Source organism: Manis javanica, chromosome 13 (genome assembly GCF_040802235.1).
Source record: "Manis javanica isolate MJ-LG chromosome 13, MJ_LKY, whole genome shotgun sequence".
Lineage (NCBI taxonomy): Eukaryota > Metazoa > Chordata > Mammalia > Pholidota > Manidae > Manis > Manis javanica.
In genome coordinates this window covers 85,834,887-85,848,080 of record NC_133168.1, presented here as the reverse complement: position 1 = coordinate 85,848,080, position 13,194 = coordinate 85,834,887, and the positions used below count along the sequence as shown (strand labels likewise).

General features: G+C 60.2%; 1 protein-coding gene across 7 annotated transcripts in view; it reads right to left on the bottom strand.

Annotated features, from left to right (window-relative positions):
• ADGRL1 (adhesion G protein-coupled receptor L1) overlaps nt 1–13,143 on the bottom strand; it is a 42,712-nt gene extending 29,569 nt beyond the window's left edge. For 4 of the 7 annotated variants that reach the window (XM_037018991.2, XM_037018992.2, XM_037018993.2 and 1 more), the window contains exon 1: nt 12,168–12,966. The gene's annotated coding sequence lies outside the window, so the exon portion shown is untranslated. Of the gene's footprint in view, nt 1–12,167; nt 12,968–12,987 lie in introns of those variants that run through there. The other 3 variants (XM_037018987.2, XM_037018988.2, XM_037018990.2) reach the window with 3 other exon arrangements.
• Nucleotides 13,144–13,194: the final 51 nt, after the last annotated feature.

The window sequence follows — 13,194 nt, the reverse complement described above, 5'->3', positions numbered from 1 at the left end:
CCCCACTAGACAGACCATAAGCTCCTTGAGGGAACCTGGCACAGGTTCTCAAGAAATAAAGATCGGAGCAGCACACTCTTGGGGCAAGATGCGCACCCCACCCTGGTCCCCACTTTCTGTTCATTTCACAGCAATTTACAATTTTGCACTGGGAGGGAGGGGCATTTCTCACCACCCCATTTCCCCCCACACTGCATCTTCCAGCCATGGTCAGGCTCAGAGGAGGGACTGACCCCTGGCTGACGGACACTCCCCTGCCTGGCTCTTCCTGAGGGAGTTAAGCCACACTTGGTGGGCGGCAGGGGGGCAGCTGAACCAAGGAGGTCTGGATCCTTACTCTGCCGTTCACTTGACCTTGAGCCAGTCCTTTCCCCTCTTCTCCCCCAGTTCCCTTAGCATCTTGAACTTGCAGGGTTCTTGTTGGGACAACAGTCTACACACATGGAAGGCCAACAAAGGACCATCACAGCGTGGCCAGCACAACACATCACGAGTCAGGCCACTAGGAGCATGCATCTGAGTGATGCGGCTCATCTCCCTCTTCCCAGGTTGCACCCCAGCTCAGTGAGACCCCAGGTGGAATCCCCAGGCCTCTTCCTCATCTATACCCCCATCTTGGGGATCCCAACCCACCTCAGGGATTTAGGCACCATCTGTACCATGACAGTTCCCGTATTCCTGCTCCACCCCTGCTTCTCCTCACCAGCTACACCTCTTTCAGGGTCTCCAAGGCCTCTTCAGCTGACTAGACCAGAACAAAGCCCTCCGTATCAGTCCGTGGTCCCGCTGTCCTCCCAGGTCCTTGGGGTGAAACCCCAGAGGTCTAACCCTTGGTTGCTCTTTCTCTCACCTGCACATCTCATTCAGGCGTAGGCCCTGGGTCTGTACCTCCAGAACACCCCAGCGTCCATCGGTCTGTCTATCCTTGGCAGCTGCCCTCCAGACCTGGTATCACTGTCTCCCCCCAGAGGGCCCTGGTCTCCTCCCAAATGCCCTCTAGCTGCTGTCCGGTCTGCCCTTAGAAGCTAGGAGGCCTTTAAAAAATGTGGTATAAAATATACATAATAAGACTTGTCATTTCACCCATTTTTAAGCCTATAATTCATTATGCATTCTTACACTGTTCTGCCACTACAATCTATTTCCAAAACTTTACCACCCCAAATAGAGGCCCCATCCCCATGAGCAGTCATTCCCCAACCGCTGGCAACCACTGACCAGCCTTCTGTCTCTGTGCATTCCCCTGTTCTGGATGTTTCCTATGAATGAAATCCTACACTATGTGGTCTTTTATGTCTGGCTTCTTTCACTCAGCAAAATGTGTTTGAGGTTCATCCACACTGTAGCCTGTGTCAGTACGTCGTTCTTCACGGCTGAGTAATGTTCCACCATGCATATGAACTACATTTTGTTTATCTGTTCATTGTTGATGGACACTTGAGTCATTTCCACAGAAGAGCTCTTTTAAAGACCATCTCCACCTGCCGCTCTCCTGTTTAAACCCCCGCAATGGCTCGCACTCTGTGGCCCAGGAGGTCAGGTACACCTGGGTGCCTGCTCCTCCTGCCCCACTGCCACCACAAAGCCTTCCTCAGTCTGCGTCCCTATCCCTGTGGTCCTTGGATCTCAGCTCAGGTGTTCCCCCCTCAGAGATGTAGGTGAGCCTCTGCCACCGGAATTGTAGCACCTCATAGTCAGTGCCTGCCTGTGCACTGCCCCGCCATCCCACAGCCTCCTGTGTCTCCGTTCTCCTCTGGGTAGGATGGGGATGCATCAGAGGGTAGTCGGGCCACAAGCTGAATTCATTCACAAGAAACATTCAGGGCCATGCCCGGCACATAGTGACTGCAAAGTGTCCCCTGTAGCAACTGTCACCACCACTGATCATGTCACTATTCTGTGACTTTATTTGTCCAAAATTTATTTAATTTCCTTCATACCCACAGGAGAATGGAAGCTCCCAAGGTTGTTTCCTAGCACCTAGATACATAGTAGGTCCTCAAATGTGTATTTACCAAATGAATGCAAGGTAAGGACAGTGGTAGGGATGCGTGGGGATGCCTGCGGACAGGGCCTCTGTCTGCCCTGTGACCTGGGGGCCAAGCCCGAACCACACCGACTAGGCACCATTGCCTCAGGGGTACAGAAAGTGTTCCCCACAGGCTGCCTGCTGCTCCATGAAACCCCCCTCCCCAGGAAGCCCCAGGCACCCCTAGAGCCGGCCCGGCTGGGAGCTGGAGCTGGGGGTGCTGGGTACTGCGGCTCATCTCTGTCCCTCTCCTCCTGGCCTGACTGCTGCCACCGGCCCTGGGGAGTTTTGTCTGCCACCCGGTGCCCTCCTAAGTGGGGAGGCAAGGCCAGACATGGATAGTGGGAACTACCTGGGAGACCCAGGCCTGACCATCACTGAGGCCCTGGGAAGGGGGTGTTACAGACTGAATTGTGCACCCCATCAGAAAAAAAGAGACATGTTGGAAGCCACAGAAAGATGGAGGCAGAAATCAGGGTGATGAGTCTACAAGCCAAGGAGCCCCAAGGGTTGCCAGCAAGCCACCAGAAGCCAGGACAGACGCCTGGGACATACTCCCTCATAGCCCCAGGAGGACCTGGCCTTACTGACACCCTGAGTTCAGACTTCTGTCCTCGAACGGTGAGACAATCAATTTCCACCGTCCAAGCACCTGGTCTGTACTCTGTCACAGCAGCCTTAGCAAACCCACCCAGGGGTCAGGACCCACGGCGCGGGTGGGAGGCAGGGCCCTGGGCCGCCCAACTTTGGGGAAGCTTTACCAACTATGGGGTGGGCTGCCAGCTGGGGACTCCGGTGCCAGAACCGCCCTCGATGCCAGGGACAGTGGCTGACTCCTCCGTGTCCCATTCTGAGCGCCAGACACATACATGCTATTTAATCCTCACGAGAATTTAGTAAGGGCGGGGACACACATACCCACATTCTATAGATGAGGAAAATAAAGTCCTCACCTGGGAGGAGGTGGATTGCGAGGCGGGCATGAGGATTGGTTTTTATCTCTCTCCCATTAGATGTTGGCAAAATAAAGCCCAGTTGGTAAAAGCTTTGAAGCCAGGCAGGCTGGGCCTGGAGAGCTGGGGCACTGGGGTTGGGCAGGGCCCCCCTCGTCCAGGCTCTGGCTATATCTGTGCGACTGAGCATCGTCAGAGCTGGACACGCCCGGGGGTTCCGCATCCACGGGGCCGGATGAGCCTCTGCGTCTGTCCTCACCTAGAGCCTTCGTGGACCTGGGTGGCCCCAATTTAACCCATGGAAGGTAGGGCTCACTGCCCTCCTGCCAAGACAAGGCATGTCCAACCCTGCCCACCTGCTCTGATGCTGGCCTCTGTGTCTGTGTCAAGTCCCCATGTCAGTCTCAAGCCAAGGGGGAGTGCGCAGCGGGAGGGCCGGGGCTGGGTGACACGGCCCAGGCTCTGTCCTCGGGTGCACTGGGACGGGGCAAGGAGGTTGACAGGAGGAGAACCAGATGCTGCAGGAGAGGGGGCGCTTCTAGCCTGCCCTAGAGTGTAGTTGCCATGGCAACATTCTGCCTGAGTGGGTGGGAGTCTGAATGCCTTGGTGGGGGCACTGACAGGGGGGCGCTGGGCCCTTCACGGCCCCACCCTCCGCACTAGAGTTTCCAGCCTCTTGCCTCCAACCCATAAGCCTGAGGGCCCAGCTCCACAGGCCTACCTCCTCCAGGAAGCCCTGGGGCATGGCAGAGTGGGTATGTGGCAGGCTGCTGGGTAGGTACAAGTCTGGTTCCTAGGTCTGCATCTGCTTTGTGGCCTCAGGCCAGGCTCTTGACCTCTCTGAGCCATCCCCCCATCTCTGCTCCGGAGTAACGGACATATCTTGCAGAGATGGTACAGGTATCCCGAGAGTGCCTGGCACACAGCCCTCCTCTGGGAAAGGGACTGTCGGCTCTGGGAGAGCAGGATCCCTGCCAAACCTTCAGTCGCACAACCCCTATCTCCCCACATGCCCACGGAGGGCAGCCCAGTCCCCCCAGGCCCTCAGGACCCCTGCCATCCTCCTGGACCCCAATCCTCTCACCTCCACAACCAACCGGAAGTTCTTGTTGCTCCTCCTTCAGAATGTGCTCGCCTCTCCCCAGTCCCCAGCGCCCTCCCTGGTCCAGCGCCTTCATCTCTCCCCTGCTGCAGCCCTGTGGCCTCCTCCCAGTCTCCAGGCTCCCACCCTTGCTGCCCACAGCCTGCCCCCCGCACAGCCGCCAGGGGGCACCTGCGAGCACCTGAGTGAGGTCGCCGCCCGCCCTCCTCTGCTCAGAAGCCTCCCCAGCTCCCACATCACTCAGAGTGAAGCCGAAGTCCTCCCGGCAGCCCGCGAGGCCCCGCAGCCTCGGCCCCAGCCCGTGCCTCCCCTCCCAACCCCTCTGCTCCTCCTGGCTCACTCAGCTCCCACATTCCTGGAGAGAAACACCGGGCACTGTTCCACACTGGGCCCTTTCCCCAGCTGCCCCTCCTCCTGATACCCGCACTGCTTCTGCCTTACCTCCTTACAGCGCAACCCGCTCGGGGAAGTCCTGCTAGCCCAGCACTCCTGCATCCTGTCCTGGCTCCTTTCTCCAGGGCACTCATCCTAGCATGCCTGCCTTGCAATCCACCAACTTGCTTTATATCTCTCTCCCACTAGATGTTGGCATTGTAGTGGCAGGGTGGGGGTGGGTGTCTGCCTTGGAAGTTTTAAAAGGTCACTGTGGCTGTCGAGTAGAGGGCTGGACTGCAGAGGGATGGAGGCCGTTCAGAGCAGCCCCCTCCACCCCAGCCTCCTCCCTGCAGCCAGAGTGCTCTTTGCAAAATGAAAACCCAACTGTGCCACTCCCTGCCTACAATCCTCCATGACTGCCAACTGCCTCAGATGCCCTCACATGGCATCTCAGGCCCTGGTCTCCTGCCAGCTTCTCACCACCTTCTCTGCCCTAGCCTCCCCAGGTTCTGTCCCTAACTTGCCCCCATCTAACACACACAGTGCCAGGGCTTCTGCTCCCAGCCTCTCTCTTCCTCCAAAAGGCTCTGCCTGCCAGGACTGCCTGCACTGGTCTCCCCTGTAAGGAAAACTCACAGAACTCTGAGCCTCCACATTCTGCTCCCCTAATGAGACTGGGCCTCTGCTGCTGAACGTCTGTCTTGGCCACCAGCTGGGGAATGATGCAGGGAAAGTTCCATTGAGGCTTGGTCTGGCTCCCTGCTGTGTGCCCCGCCCTGGGCAAGGAGTGGGTCCTTGCTAATTTGTTTAATGAACGAAGACGGCACAGACTCAGAGAACAGGTTGTCTATTCAGTGGATTGTCACCTAGTTCCCATGGGATCACAAGGGCTTTGGAGGAATATAGGCCAGAGGGAGAGAGAGGGTGTGTTTATGTGCGGGTGCAAATGCAGACAGGGTGGTACGGGGACGCCTCGCTAAGAAGAGGATATTTTAGCAGAGGTCTCAGGCAGGTGAATCATCTACACACCTGGGGAGTCTCCAAGGCAAAGGGAATAACACATGCAAAGGCCCTGAGGTAGGGATGGGCCAGAGCCTGGCTGTGGCCCAGTGAGCCAAGGTGGGAGTGGGAAGAGGTGGGAGGTTACAGGGCAGAGCATGCAAGGCCTTGTGGGCAGAGCACAGGACCTGGCCTTCCTCTCCAAGTAAGGTGGGAGCCATGGAGGGTACTGTGCAGAAGACATCACAGCCTGACTCAAGTGCTCACAGACCCCTGCTGCTGCTGAGGGTAGATTAGCCTGCACCTATTCGTATGTTTTTGGGGTGGGGGATTGCTGAGAGCTCAAGGTGCTCCCTACCTCTACCCCTCCTTTTCTCCCCGTCCATCCAGCTGTCAAGGACAGTAACCTGCAGTTTCTCCCATCCCCTGCTTTCCTCCACCCTCCCACCAACCATCCCCCAAACCATGTCAGGTCCCTCTGGAAAACTCCACATCAGCCTTTAATGTCTCAAGGCCACTACCAGAGCCTTCCCCACGCCCGCGGCCACAGTGACCTCCCCTGCCTGCTGCCAGCCTCCAGGCCTCCTTCCTTGCTCCTGCAGTTCTCTTCCAGGCAGGAGCCAGTGGGAGCTCTGCGGAACGTCCTGGCCCTGTCCCATGGGCTCAGCCCCTCTAAGGGCCTCCCCAGTCCCACAGACAAGTACAAATGCGAACCGACAGTCCTTCTGCTCCTGAGACCAGCTTCCAGCTTCCTCTCTCCACATCCAGGCCATGAAACATCTTCCCTTTTCTCCCTTGAGCCACCATCTTCTTTCTGACCCTGCAGTGGGTCCTTCCCTCTTACACACTCACCCTCCCCTCCACTTTTTCCCTCCCTCCCCTTCCAGGCTGCAGCTGGAAAGCCCCCTCCTCCAGGAAGGCCTCCCGATTTATAGGCTGGCCAGGCACCTCCCCTGAACTCGGCACCACTGTTAGTTTGTACCATGGCGGCCTGTGGTGTGTTTCCACCCCAAGGTGTTCACTGTCCATCCCAGAGCCCCACACCCTGGGCATGGCAGAGCAGAACCAACACCCGTCACAGGAGCCAGGGCCCAAGGCAGAGGGTGAAAGGCAGGAGGAGGCTCCTGGCCTCCAGATGCTGCAGTGAACGGGCAGGATAGGGGATGCAGGGACTGGAAGAGGGGGAGCTGGTGCCCAGCAGACAAGAAGGAAGAGGCTCTGAGCCCGGCACCCCTAAGTCCTAGCGTCTGACTGACGTTCAGATCTTGGCTCTGTGTGTGGGGGCCCTGACGTTCCTCCTCTGAACTCCTCAGGAAAACAGGGTGGGAGCTGTGGGGCTTTGAAATAATATTCAGCTATTCCACACAGTCTTTTTAGAGCACCTACTATGTGCCAGCCCCTGATTTAAATGCTAGAGAGAGAGCTGTGGCTGAGCCAGAGTACTAAAGAAGCCAATTCCGCGATGCCCTGGAGTCGTGGAGGAGGCGAGGCTGTGTATGTGTGTGTGTGCAGGGCTGTGAGTATGCGATTTTAAATAGGGTGATCTAAGAAGGCCAGACTCTCCAGCAAAGTCCTGCAAAGGTGAGGGAGGAGCTATACAGATTCTGAGGAGGAGAAAAGAATTTCAGGCAGAGAACACAGCTGGTGCAAAGGTCCTGGGGCTGGCCTGTGCATCTCTGAGGACCAGTGGGGAGGCCAGTGTGACCATCAGGGAATGGCAGGAGGTGAGGGCAGAGAGGTGACAGGCAGGCCGCAACCAGACTTGACTTGTATTTAAAGCATGTAAGTATACCCCCTCATCTGCTGATGAGGGGGCATCCATGGGTATCCCAACCTCCACCACTGAGAGCAGCTGGGGGGTGCCCCAGGGCAGGAGCTGCCCACCTAGGGCCTGTTCACCGCCTGTTTCTGCAGGGCCAGGGGGCTCAGAATGGTTTTGCCATTTCCAAAGGGCTGGGGTTCTACAGCAGTGGTTCTCAACGGAAAACAAGTTTGTCGCCCAGCAAAGGCTGTCTGACAGCATCTGGAGACATTTTCGGGTGTTACAACTGGGCGGTGGGATACTCCTGGCATCTGAAAAGTGGAGGCCTGGGATGGGGCCACAAGTCCTAAGGGGTACAGGACAGCCCTCACCAAGAATGATTTGGCCCAGATGTCAGGACTGCCCTAGAGAGTCAGCCCGGGGCCCCTCACCGGCCTGCACCACCTCCCAGACAGCCAGACAGGAGCTCCACTTGGCTTCCCGGCCTGCCCATTCCCAACTTGCTGGGTATTTTTTGCCTCTCAGGGAAGGACTCTGGCTAAAGTTAGCTTTGGGGGGCAGGGCTATTTTTAGCCTGGGCATCTATTTACTGAAACTGTCACCTCCCCCACATTTTGGAGTTGGGGGTGGGGATGCAGGAGGCTTCTGCTTGGCTAGGTCCCAGGGCCAGGGCAGACCAAAACAAGGGGGAGGGTCCCAGCCCCCCAGAGAGAGGGGCTAGGGCAGTACCCCTGAGAGGAGGGGCTGTTCATGCCTTGAACTTGGGGGTCCTATTTCCAGCAAGGGCAAGGGACCCCCACATTGCCCCTCGACTTTCTAAACCCTGTAGTGCACAGCCCCATAGGGGAGCCACCTGCCTATGCAGATACCCTCACACAGGGAGCAGACACTAGGCCACCTCTGAGAGAGTCCTCATAGATGTGCACACAGGACAGGATCAGAGCTGGCCCCCGGTGAGCAGCCCTCAACTCTCAAGGGGGCTGGGTCCACAGAAGCCCTCACTGTACACAGCCAGGGGAGTCACCTGGGGGTCTCCAGTCATTTGAGAGGCCCCCTCCCATTCACTCAGGTAAGATTGCTTCAATCACCCATTGTGGGCCAGGTGTGAATCCAGGCACATGGTATCCAAAGACAAACCCAGTGATAAACTCCCTGAGCATTTAGACCCTGGTTGGTCCAGGAGACAAACAATAAACCAACAGGCCCCCCAAATCCAGAAATTACACACTGTGTAAAAAGCCATACATGCTATGGAAAGTCACAAGGCTGCAATTGTAAACAGGCTGAACGGGGTAAATGGTACTGGGGATGTGAAGGAACAAAAGTCTTACAGATGTCAGGGTGTGAATCCCAGGTAGACGAACAGCCAGTGCAAAGGCCCTGGAGTAGAATCATGCTTAGCATGTTGGCAGAGCAGCAAAGAGACAGGGGCCAAGGGGGAAGAGGTGATGGGTTTGTGCAGGGCCAGACCCCAGGATTCCCTGTGCCTGGGACTGCTATAGTGCCGGATGTAGGGGCTTCTGCCTTCGGAGTCTGGGGCTGTCCCTCCCCAGCTAAGATCCTGGCCATTCTGGAGGGGATACAAAAGCCTTTTCTCTAACTCCTATGATATGAGCCCCTTGACTGCAGTCACTTATGTGAGCACCGTAAGAACAGGACCTGGGCAATGTCCCCTCAGCATTCCCAGCCTGGCACTGGCTGAGGACACCTGGCAAGTGTTCACAGATTGCATGTGGAGGTGCACCCAGCCTCACTCCAAGGAGCCCTGTGTACGCACAGTTGGGTGCATGTCTGCCAGTGCACACAAGACACAGACAGCTGCTCGTGCACGGAGCCACAGACACACACAGGGCTGCCCCCTCTGTAAAATTCACGAATGCCAGCACCCAGGGGACCCTTGTGAACAGAGGACCAGCCCACTGGACAAGTGGTGGCATGCAGGCTCAGCTGGGTCACCACCCAAATCACACACAGAACAGGTATGCACAGGAGCAGAGAGCTGTCTGACAGAGAACAGGATTCCACGGGTGGCCAGACCCTCTCTCTCACCTCTCTTCAGCAACCCCACTCCCACCCCAGGACTCCTCTTTCCTCTTTTATAGGGGTGGCCTGACCTGGGGAGGGTTTCAGACCCAGGGAACCCCCACCGTGGAGGGGCTTGGAGGAGGGGAAGTGTCTGGCATCTGGAAACTGGGTCCTCAAGAGGAGCTCACACAGAAATCAGAGCCTTCCGTGTCCTTGGCCACACTGGCTAGAGAGCAGCAGGGGGCAGAGACCTCAAGCTCCAGCTTCCCAACAGCCAGTGGATAGGGCTGGGGGATCCCGTCTTTCCTGCTCCTTACTAGGGGTATCCAGTAAGGGGCCTGATCTGCACCCCCTCCTCCAAGTGCCCACACGGGGGCTGAAGCACCTCACACTCTCCCATCAACCTGGATGCGCAGGGAGGTCACAAACACCAGACTAGGCAGCAGGCAGCCCCCGTAAGCATGTGGAGGCGCCAGACCAGGAGGCCAGGAGTCTGGGCCACTAGATGCAGGATGCAGACAGACTCCTGAGCAGGCCAAGGCTCGGCGGCCCCTCCCCCTTGCGCCCGCTGGGTCCTCCTGGGGGGACCCCCAGGAGAAGGGGCTCCCCAGGGCAAGCTGGGAATAGAAACCCGGCTTCATGGAGTCTCCTGCCTCTCACCTCCTCCTAACAGCCTCAGGGGCACTGGTCCCCAGCTGCCTGCCCTCCCCCAGCCCTGGGCGCCAGCTCCACGCCCAAGGGCAGCCAGAGCATCAGCTCAGGAGATTGGCCATAGTGCCTTCTGCCAGCTCCCTACGGGTGGGTGTTGGGATGGGCACCCGTGGAGAGAGGGAAGGAGGGCCTGGGGGGCATTAGATGGCAGGAGGGGCCGGCACAGGGTGGGGGTGTTAGGCCCTGTGGGAGGTCACTGGGGAGAGCAGGAGGAAGGCGGGGGCCAGCAGGAGGGCTGGCACTCACATGTGAGCGCACACGGATGTGGCTCGGGGCAGGGGTGCTGCTACTGCCAGCCAGGGAACGAATTAGTTCCCTTTTCCGCTTTCCAGATGATTTTTCATCTCTGTAATTAATGGGCAAGTCAGTTCTGAACGGCATGGCAGGCAAATTGCTAGTTAGGAAAATCACGGATAATTTTCTCGATATGATAATGAAGGTTGTATTCCTTCTCTTATTCTCCCTATTTTCATCCTACTTTTAAGTAATAAATTCAGCATTAGGGGGAGGGGAGTGGGGAGGAAGGAGAGGTCCCCTGCCCCCGGAGCTGGGCCTGACCCAGGCCTACCCCGAGTCCTCGGCCCCAGGCCATGGTGCTGATGGACGGGATGAGCGATAAGGACCCTCCACGGGGCCCCCTGACACCCCAATAATCAATTCAGGGTGCCAGGCCTAGGAGAGCAGGTGGAGGGCAGGGAGCCCCCAAGCTACTGGGCAGGCCGAAGGGGTTGGGTCTGGGGCCAGGTTATGAGCCCAGGCAGGCTCTTGGGGGGTGCTGGAGAGGGGAGCCCAGGGCCCAGCGGCTTCTCCCTAAGCAGCATCGAGGTCAAGAGGCCCAGGGCAGACACCCACCCACGAGTGTCCCCGGTGCCCTCCCCTCATTGTCCAACCCCTCTCCTCCACTATTCTGGAAGGGAACAGAGCAAACGTGGGGGGAGACTGAGAGAGAGAGAGAGAGAGAGGGAGAGAGAGAGAAAGAGGGAGAGAGAGAGGGAGAGGGAGGCAGGAAGGCGACCAGCCATCTTGGCAGCCATTTTGAACCCCTCCCCCTGCTCCCCCAGGCCCACCACATGTTTGGATGTGGGCAGACAAACCCAGGTTCTGGGTCCTGCAGAAGGCAGGAGGAAAAGGGCCCTGCCTCAGGACTGGGATGGAGGGGCACCCACGCAGCTGCCATGGTGGGGGGAGGGGCGACCAGGAAGGTTCAGCGAGGTGCGGGCACGAACGGGGCGGGATCAGGATGACAGCTGACTCAGACTGGAGAGTAGAGGCAGGGGTGTGCGTGGTGCGTGCCGGCAGGGTGCTGTCTTCAGATGCGAGCCAGGGGTGCACGGTAGCAGTGCCTGCGCGGGGCATTTTCTGGCCACGGGGTGGGGGGTGGGGAGCGCACGGAGCACTCTCCATCTTCTTCGGCCTGGACTCCAGGCTCAGGACCCTCGGATGGGATGCCGACAACTGAACCCTACTGCTCTTCCCCATGAATACCTGGGGGAGGGCTCTCACCCTCAAAGCACGAATCTGTGTGGGATCCCGGTGGAACAAACCCGACAGCTTCCCATGCTTAACTGGGTACCGCGGAGAAAAAGACGCTGTCAGGCTGCACTCATCCTCCCGACAGCGGCGCCCCACCTCCCATACCAGGCTTGGAGCCAGCCGGACGCCCAGACCCCTCCCCATCCTCCGCACCTCGGCCTCCAGGAGAAAAACAACCCCCACAGCCTAGCGTCCTGCGGAGCCAGCCGCTAACGCGGCTCCTCCAGGGGCCGGGGCTCGCGCGCGGCGCGCACACGCACCCTCTTCGCTCACACCCAGACACCTACACAAACAGGGCGCCAAGCACCCGCGCGCACACGCACCGGGGACACGCAGGCACCGCCGCGCCGCTTCCCCACAAAGGCTGGCGCGCGCGCGGGCACACGCAGCCACGCGCGGGCACACTCGCGGTCCCCTCTCCCCCGCCGGAACCCCCGCGGCCGCCCATCCGCACCCGCGGCGCTCCGTGGGGGCCACTCCTCGCAGCCCCCTCACCGGTGGGGTGATGCGCAGGCCGACCCCGACTCCCCTCCGGCTCCGGTGCGCTGACCCACGGCTCCGGCATCCCCTCCCCCTTCGCGGCCCGGACAGGCCCGGGCTCCCATCCTCCATCCCCGCCTTAGCCCGCACACCTGGCCCAGGTGCGGCGTCCCCCTCTCTCTGGGCCCGCAGACTCACCTGCCCAGCGCTGCTTCGGCGTCGGCCCTGCTGGTCTCTCCGGCGGCTCCGCGAACGCGGGCCCCCCGCCCGGCACATCTCCCGGAACCGGAGCGTGGGGGAAATGGGTGAGGGATGGCGGGGCGAGTGCGGCCTCCGTGTCCCCTCGTTCTCACGGCCCAGCACCGCCACTACCAACCAAAAATTAAAAAAAAAAAAAAAAGCGGATTACACCACTCCAAAGGCGGCCCCCTCGCGGCGGCAAAGGTTCCGGACCTGGGGAGAGCGGGTCCGCGCCCCTCCCGAGGAGGGAGGCGGCAGGGGCGGCGGGGCGGGGGCGGTGTCAGAGCTCGGGGGGTTGGGGCGAGGAGGAGCCCCCCGAGGCGGCGCCGGCGGCGGCCCGCATCTCCCCCGCAGCTCCGCGGCCCCGACGGAGGAGGCACGTGTGCGCCCAGGCGACTTCCCAGCCCCCGACGGCGGCGGCCGAGGGGTTAACGCAGCATCCGGGGTGCCCCTGCAGCCCCCCGCCGCCCGGCGGCGCCGCTCCGGGGCCCGCGCGGCCCCATCCGCCAGGGCCTACTCGGCAGACGGAGGGGCGGGGGCGCTGCAGCGCCAACAGCTCCCGCGCCGACGGCTCGGGCTCCCCGCAGTGGCCTCGGGGTGCTCGGGTTGGGGGCGGGCGGCGCAGAGCCGTGGGTGGGGGGCGCGGCTGGAGGCGGGTGCGGCGGCGTCGAGCTCCTGGGGCGGCCGGAGGAGGGGCTCCGGGCCGGGCCCCTGGGCACCGCAGGACGCGCGGACCGAGCCGGCGCCGGGCACCAGCAATGACAAGCCGCCTGCTCACCCCTTTCCCCCGCGTACCCGCTCCGGGAGGGGGGCGGCGGGCACGCGCAAAACCCGGCCCGGAGCCGCCGCCCGGGACCGGCAGCCGCAACCTGCCGGGGCGCACAGGGGCCGGCCAGAAAACCCGGACTGGACTTTGCTTCCTTTAGCCTCCTCGAGCCCCTCTGGAAAAGCTGGGAGAGGGAAGGCGACGTACTGAGTTCCTGCG